The sequence below is a fragment of the Coenobita brevimanus genome, chromosome 110 (assembly GCF_032717465.1).
Source record: "Coenobita brevimanus isolate Jiangsu-jjx chromosome 110, ASM3271746v2, whole genome shotgun sequence".
Taxonomy (NCBI): domain Eukaryota; kingdom Metazoa; phylum Arthropoda; class Malacostraca; order Decapoda; family Coenobitidae; genus Coenobita; species Coenobita brevimanus.
The window spans coordinates 21,035,252-21,044,445 of NC_137063.1; the positions used below are offsets into that span (position 1 = coordinate 21,035,252).

At 37.7% G+C, this 9,194-nt stretch overlaps 1 pseudogene; it reads right to left on the reverse strand.

Moving 5' to 3' along the window:
* Nucleotides 1-7,042: 7,042 nt before the first annotated feature.
* On the reverse strand, nt 7,043-7,162 carry LOC145417627 (5S ribosomal RNA; annotated as a pseudogene).
* Nucleotides 7,163-9,194: the final 2,032 nt, after the last annotated feature.

Consider the following 9,194-nt stretch of genomic DNA (forward strand, 5'->3'; position numbering starts at 1 on the left):
AGGTACACATTTGAAAGTTATGTTGAGTTCCTCATACACCAGAAACTTCTTAGATCAGTTCGTGTGGTTCCTTGAAGTGTATTCCACTTTATATTATTTTCCACCATTGATGTCAGGGGGATCAGGACTCTCTCCAAAACTTATAAAGGATACAGAATAGGAAAAGAAGGGTAGATGATTCTTTGATACCTTAGTACATATTATACAATGAACTCTAATCCTTAATATAATATTTGGGAAGCGTGAACCCCAAATGATTCTTGGGGGGGGGATCAGCCCTCCTCCCCCACAAAAAAAAAAAAAAAACGATCAGAATAGAATAACTTGAATAAAAGTTCCCAGGGGAGTTCCTCTGGTTACTTTGGGGTTTTCCACTATAAACAGTTTTTAAATCACAACGTTTTGGGGTCAGACCCCTCACCTAATTAAAATTCCCAGAAAGAGTGAAACGAGGGCATAGACGACTTTGATATCTTAGTACATGTACAATGAACTTTCATCCATAATGTGATATTTAGGGACTGTGACTGCCAATGATTCTATGGGGGGGGGGTAAGCTCCCCTTCCCAAAATAAAAACGATCAGAAATTGGGGAAAGAGAGCACATGGATTTCAATGAAATCGGAATACGCATCACTGGACTGGGTATGCAGTGTCTAAATTTTTTTCTGAAAGCACAGTTAGAAACTGCACATCTACTTTATCATCATCATAATCATCATCATCATCATCATCATCACTGTTTTCTTAATCTGTAAATATCACCATCATCATCATCAACGCCGTCTTCATCATTCAAAGTTATCGTCGTCGTCATCTTTGTTGTCGTTTTCGTCTACCTCGTCTTTTTACAGCACCATCGTATAACTCCTCAAGTTATAGGTGTCTTTTCTCAACAGACTAGTATAAGTGGTAACAGGAATTTAATACCAAACTCACAAAATTATGGAGGTATAAAAAATAAGGATTAGATGGAAAGTAACATGAAGAGCAACGAGTATTAGAGAGAGAGAGAGAGAGAGAGAGAGAGAGAGAGAGAATAAAAAAATAAAATGTATGAAGATTTAGCAATGACAGCACGGCCAAAGCCATCAGAACATGATCGAGGTGATAAAAAAAAGAAATTGCCATTTTATGATATTCTTTTGTGCACTGCATTGTTGGTTAATAACATTACCGTGACATTTTTCAGGTGCATTTGTGCTACACTATAAAGACACATACAGGAGGAAAAATAAAGGATGTAGGGATTGGATTACTTGTCATTTTACTACCTCGACCTTGTTGTGATGGTTATTGGAGCTTTGCCATTCCTATATCTTCATAAATTTTATTGAATATAAATTGATTCATACTTGTTTTACTCATTTTTAAATACTATGTGTGAAAGCTCCAAATGTTTTTGTAAGTTTTCTAACTTTAGATAGTCGTAGCAGAGAAGGTATTAATGACAGCTCGGATAGTTCAAAAAGTCTCGAGCTCAGTAACTTTCGAGGGAGAAAATAATGAGAAGGAGCAAGAAAGCGCATCACCCTCGCCTTGCAATTGATCTCTGACCAAATTTTTGACCTTTGGCCTACTGTTCTCTAGCCTGATATAATTCATCCTTGAGTGACTATGAACCTCTCTATTAAGTTTTGTTCAAAAGTTGATTAAAAAGCATTTAAGTTGCCCTTCCTCTCTGACCTTGACCTTTGTCTTGCTGTGTTAGACTGACCATTTAGACCTATGTCTGACCTTAAATAGTTACATCAGATTTAATCTAAACTGATTAACATTTTTAGTTAAAAAACCTAAAGTTCGATGCTGTTCAGTGACATTAAATTTTTTACCTATTGTTCTCAAGACTGAACCACTTCACCCTCTGCTCACCCACTACCGTTCCACCAAGTTTGGCCAACTCGGATCAAAACTGTAAAAGTTTACTTTCTTCCATCCTATTACCTATGACCTTTCTTCGGGCAATATCTTTCGTGCTACCGGCCCTTGTGCAGAATGAATCGAGGGTAACTGATTTAGACATTTTACAGTTAGAGGAGTCTAAGAAAGAAAATGAAAGAAAAATAATATGGATAAATCAGGATTGCCAGTTTGATTTAATGAGTCAGGTTTGTGTTTTAGCTACTTTGAGAGATGCTTTAGGTATAGACAGCCTTAGGGATGGAGGGTTTATGCTTTAAAAAATAATACGTTCGTGTTTTGGAGTTATGAAGAACTTTATTTGTTAGGTTTTTGGGCGTGTAAGTGCCATCCCTACATAAAGACTTCCGGCACTTTGGTAAATCGACATCCTTTGAAATTATATGCTACAAAACAAATAACAGGTGACGTATTCTGCCTCTTGGAACTATTCTGATTTTGTTTTTGCTACATCGTTTATTTTATTTAATTTAGGATAGGCCTATTGCTGCGAAGGGTTGTTGAAATCTATTAGGCTACCTTGTGCTTTCAGATAAAAAATCTCTCCAAAATACAAAGTAACTGTCCGGTGGTACTAAGAAATAAAGTATGGATGACGTGTTAGTCCTGAAACAATTCTCTTTCAGTGTGAACAATAAGTGTTTCTTTTTTGTTCATTTCTTCAATATATAAATGATTTATTCAGCTTGGAATTGGCAGTTCCTACTGATAGGGATAAAAAAATCTTGTCTGCCTCCTCCGGCCCGGAATAATCGTCTGAGCAAATAAATAGATAAAAATTTATATAAGGTACAAAATCAGGTGGCACTAATTGAAAAAATAAAAATTATTGCATTTTCAACCCTATAGAACCTCATTTCTACCTTCCCTTTCCCCTTTCCTCAACCGTGCCTCAACTTAAAAGCCTCATTTTTTTTCCTGCAACACAGCATTCTTCTGTGCTTATCCTGGTACTTTTGCACTCAGCACACACCTACTCTCTCTCTCTCTCTCTCTCTCTCTCTCTCTCTCTCTCTCTCTCTCTCTCTCTCTCCATGTCTTCCTTTTCTGCAAATATTAATATCGTTTTGCATTTATAAATAATCATCTAAGAAGCTCAATAACATCGTCCAGTAAAACACCTCATCTGTGTGGAGCTCGAACCCATCACGCCACCGTAGGTCTAAAAGATGCATGCCCGTCACGTAATTGTTTTTTTTTTTTTTTTTTTTTTTTTCAGACCCACACACTGCGACCTTCTGCTGTGTGGTTGATATTGAATTTAAGTTCGTCGGTCACAATTTGACAAATTCACCACCATGCAGACTGCACTAGGTCTGGGTGTGTGGATCTGAAAAGAATAATGGTCATAATCGTGACGGCCACACATCTTCACCTCCGCCATGGAGGTCATGTTTTACCCTGCGTTAGTCTGTTTGTCTTCCTGTTTGTTAGCAAGATTACTTTAAAAGTTATAAACGGATTTTGATGAAATTTTGTGCTCCAAGGAATAAATGATTAAATTTTGGGCCGGATCAGGAGTATGCCGCACAGTATCTCCAAAAGTTCTCAGTGAATTTCAGTGAATTTTTGTGGAAAAGTGCGCCATGGACAAAAAAAAAAAAAAAAAAAAAAAAAAAAGTTTTGAGGCGGATCCGGATCCGGATTCGGGATTACTCAAAAAGTTATGAATGGATTGTAATGAAATTTTGTGGAAGGGTGTGCCATGGGCCCAGGAAGAAGCGATTAAATTTTGGGGAGGATACGAATCCGGATCCTATATCCGCGGATCCGGATGCAGATCCCTTATAATGGCAATGGCATTGGCGGAGGTATGAGCTTTCTGAGCGCCTTTTAGTTTATTTCTGCGGTGGCAAGGTGGATTCAAGCCCCAAACAGATGGGGGTGCTTTACGGTACGATGGTAATCAACCTGTCGTTAATCTATAAACACCCAAAGAGGCTTTTTCTGCTCCTTATTAGAAGCCGGGAATTTTCCCGTCTTCGAAAAGAGTGACAGAAAAAATTAAGCATGATTAATGTTAAAAGTGTATGGTAACGACTTTGAATGTTAAATCAGGAGGGTATAAAGGTGTTTTGATTTTCTTTGGGTGCTTTTAGTAGCTCTTGCATTTTCCTTTTCGTTTGGTTTATATTTTGAGGATTTCGCACTACGGCATTCACATTTCACTCCCAGCTTAATAAAAAAAAAAAAAATCCGTATTTATACTGAAGCTTCTGTGACTCACTCTTGGCTGAATAAAATCATCTGATATTATCTGGCTTTATATAGCAGAGAAGCAGCAACCGTTAGAACGTTAATTGTAAGGAACCAAAAACTCGCATCGTTATTTATGTAGTCAGTGCCATACTTTTCTCCCATATGACAGCATCTGTCACATACAACCGGTTTTTACGGATCCTCGGAAGTTCTTGTACACAAACTTATAAACAGTTACGCTGGCGATTCGAGAAGACGCTGAAGAGAACCATACGTCTACAAAATTCCCTGTTATTTTGTATATCTTCCCTCAGAAGCTCCTGAACGAATGATGTTATCTGATACAATTATACTATTGTTGTTACAATAATATCGTAATGTGCACGAGATTAATACTGTAATGTAATAATAATAAAATGCGATAACAATAGGTAGGGTCCAAAGAGGAAAAAAAAAAACAATAACGAGGGAACTGTCAAGTGTCAGCCCAGTTTTATGCACCACCTCTCATTCATTCACCATTTCAGCCTCTGGAATCATGACTCGATCTCACAAGATTAAACATCCACATTTTACACGATTTCCATTACCCATCAGCCTGGTATCAGTCCGACGACTATCAGGTAACTGTGTAAAACTAGGGATGTCATGCCCTTCTCATACACTCCGTATAAAATTCTTCCAGCCATCTCGACCACTGTCAGTTCCCTAACCTCATGAACCTCCATATCTACCTTCCCTCCCTTATCCATTAACCAAATCTATCCGCCTTTTTCTATATAGTTTACCCCATCTCCTTTCACCTTCAAATTCGTTCATATACTTCCTTTTCATTCTTTTGTTGAAACCCTGTAGTCCTGAACACAGTACAATAGTTTTTTTTTTCGACATGCACAACGTTAGCAACGCTTTCTAACTCATCTTTTGATGCCCAAAGTTTCCTACCAGCTTTTCCTTCCCTATAATACACTACTTTTTCCTCCTTACTTCTCGTCCTCTATCGCCTGCCTTCTTCCATCTCCTCTTCTTCCTGCCTCACCCTCTTCGTCGTTCATGCAGTATCTTGCTTATCCTCCTCCTTCTCCTCCTGTAATTTTTTTATACCACCAGATGGCTTTTCCAGTCCTCCCTGTCACTTGCCAACTTCCTCCTCGTCTTCTCTCTCTCTCTCTCTCTCTCTCTCTCTCTCTCTCTCTCTCTCTCTCTCTCTCTCTCTCTCTCTCTCATATACTCCACTGTGTCTGTTACACATCTTTTGCTCCTCTTTCCCGCTCCCACACATCATTGTATCTTAACCACCCTTACATTATTCGGCCTTCTTCTTCCTCCTCCTTCTTTCCTTCGGTCCTTCCTCTTTCTCTTTTCATCGTGTACTGTATCCTTTTATATCTTTTCATCCTGTACTATATTGTTATACCTATATCTTTAAACCCTGTACCACATCCTTTTAAAACATACATTTATCTTCTCCCAGCCTCCATTTATTCGGCCTTGTTCTTCGTCCTCCTCTTCTTCCCTCGTCTTGACTTTTCATCTTTCTCGTTTTCTTTACCTCTAGTATTTCCTCTTTCTCTTCTCATCTGCACTTTTCCCTTCCTCACATATCTTTATCTTCCTGTCAGCTTTCCCTCCTCCTCCTCTTTCTCGTTGCTCACACTTCGTCTTCGTACTGCTCTCGAGGCTTCTCTATTATTTCTCCCTCTATTTATGATAGACATCCATCATCTTCTCGTATGTGCCTTTGTAGCTTACGTATAGTGCAGTTATATAAGTATACTTGTAGATGAAAGTCTACAATTGACACTTATCAGACAGGGTGATTGTGTATACATGCATTCATGCATACATGCATACATAATTATAAGCATACACACACACACACACACACACACACACACACACACACACACACACACACACACACACACACACACACACTGACAGACAGTTTTTTAACTCCTTGTGAGAAAATCACACAACAAAAGTGGACAAGTCATAGATCTCTCTCTCTCTCTCTCTCTCTCTCTCTCTCTCTCTCTCTCTCTCTCTCTCTCTCTCTCTCTCTCTCTCTCTCTCTCTCTCTCTCTCTCATTATTCTATATAAATTGTGTGTGTGTGTGTGTGTGTGTGTGTGTGTGTGTGTGGATAAAAAACACTAATAATACTCGCCTGCAACATACTTGATGAGTTCATTAGGTGTATAACAAGAGCATCACACATATCCTGTTTCATTAAGAGCCTAGTATTATACCTCATTACATGGAAAGAGTGTACAGTCACCTTATCAGGTAAATAGAAGATTTATAGGATCTACGTAGGCGACGTTAATTTCTTTAATTAGATGCGTTACTGCTCAAGAATGTGAAAATAGCCATATAAAAACGATGCTGAGATGAAACCAAGATAAAAATAAACAGCATTCTGGATATTAATAAGGAAATAATAAAGTTTACTTAATGCATGGCAAGAGTCGCGTGACAAGTAATGACATATACTAATATTACTGCTGCTGCTACTACTACTACTACTACTACTACTACTAGTATTAGTAGTAGTAGTAATTGGAGTAATAATAATGCCACTACTACTACTACTACTACTACTACTAATAATAATAATAATAATAATGAGAGGAACAACAACAACAAGTAATGGCATCTACTACTATTACTACTGCTGTTGCTGCTGCTACTACTACTAGTAATTGGAATAATAATAATATCACTACCACTACTACAAATAATGATAAAAATAATAATAATAATAATGATAATAATAATAATACCAATAATATAATAATAATAATAATCCATCCATCCATTGCCAGACGCCATTATCCCAAACCGGGTGGTCAAGGGCTTAGAGTTAATTGTTTTACAGGGAGGGGCACTAATCCTCCACCAACCCCACTTGACACGTAGGGATGCCAACAGCATCTGGTGTTCCCAGGCGGTCACCCATCCAAGTACTAACCAGACCCAACGTTGCTTAACTTCGCTGATCGGACGGGAAGCGGTGTACTCAACGTGGCATGAGAACAACAAGAGCTATAATAACAGCAGCAGCAACAACAACAGGAACATGAAGAAGACGAAGAACAACAACAACAACTACAACAGTAACATCAACAAGAGCATGAAGAAGAAAATGGAATCATCATCAGCACCATCATCCCTCTGTTGTAAATTGGATGGGCAGGATTTAGAACCCGGATCAGAAACACACACAGATCAAGTTAAAGTAATTATCTAAATGCCCAAAGAAATAGCACTTAAAGCCTTTGTTCACAATTGGAGCCTTAAAAAATAATAACAATAGCAATAGGATGAAAAGCCTCAAATCTTCTTCCAGTTCAGCATCAGGAGGTAACAAGTACGAAGAATATAAATGATATATTGGCAGTAAGTGGTTAAGAAAAAAAAAAACATTACCAGTTTATAATTTTAATACTGCGCCAAGTAGCCTTGTGGTAAGTAAAAAGAAAGCACGTATGGCATGTATGTAAAATTAGGATGTCTGCAGATTTAAGCACTTCCCTTCAAGGACATTTTTTTTTTTTTCATTCTTGCTGTCTGGGAGATGTCTTAGTGTCGGTATACATCTTACGGGGAAAAAAAAAATGCAGGAAATATTAGGAACGAAAAAAAAAAAAAAAAATCAGTCCATTTTTTAAGAGCTTAACAATCTCATCCAAAGGGAGTATCATATACTTTATTCTTCATATCATCAGACGGTTTGATCCATTTTAAGAATGGAATAAACAGCTTTACTTAGTAAAGTCTCACTCCACAAGCCCAGAAGCAATACTGCATGGCATAAACAAGATGTACTCAAGCGCAAGTGGGCAGAACCATGCTGACGTCAGCTCTACTGTAGGCCACAGCTCGCCTGCCTGCTCTGAAATACTTGTCAGGCAATAATGTGATGCTGCTTTATAGTTTATTTCTTTTGTGTATAGACTGGTTATGTAGCGTCCTAACAATGAAGTTGAGTAGTAAATTGCTTCTGATCTTCTATGTATATATATACCTACTATTGATTTTATGATTAGCTTACCTAAACTTTTGTATGAAACATAGAACCAAAGAAACTGTGGAGATAGTTTACGCCATTACACAGACACTTACATAATAAAGAATATTAAAAGAAGAGGATAACTCACGTAGGAAGTCCGTATTCTACTGTTGAAAATAACAAGGATTTACACAGTAGACGTCAACATTAGTAACATGCATATCCTTTCCTCTGTCCCATCCTATCTGTGCTTTTCTTGCCTCCTCCTTCCTCTGCCTTTTCCTCCCTCCATCCCTTCTCTCTGTTTCCTCCTTCCTGATTTGTGTTATTTAATGTCAGTATCCTGTCAATCTCCCTCGCTCTTTCTCCTCCGTCTTTCCCTCACTATCTCCTATCTCCGTATCTCCTTTACCTTTTTTCCCGTCTCTCCCGTACTGTCCAATCTCCAGCTCTCTCTTATCTCCTCTGTCTCTCCCTCACCCTGCTTTTTCCAGCTTTCCCTCTCTCTTACCGCCTTTGTTGCTCTCTCACACCATAAGTGTTCTCACAATATCTCCCCATCATTCTTTTTCCTCCATCTAGCTCTTCATAAGTTTTGACATTTTCCGACTGTAAATTTTTGATGATTCCATTTTACTGTTTAAGATACGCATTCAAAAATGCATATGGCACCGAACAGAAAAAGTTATCACCTCAAGTGGCAAATCTACATGTCTGGCTATAACCTGTGTGTTGAATGTACTTTGATTATATATATATATATATATATATATATATATATATATATATATATATATATATATATATATATATATATATATATATATATATATATATATATATATATATATTCAGATTTTAATCCTCGCAGGTGTGCATAAAAGTACAGGAAATACCAAGCATACATCAACTGTCACAACATAAACTCTTCCCACACACCATCACAGCATATAACTAATACCACCCATCATCATAATATATAACTTATTCCATAAATCATTACAACCTATAATGTATACCATACACCATAAGAACATACAACTCAAGCACACATCATCGAA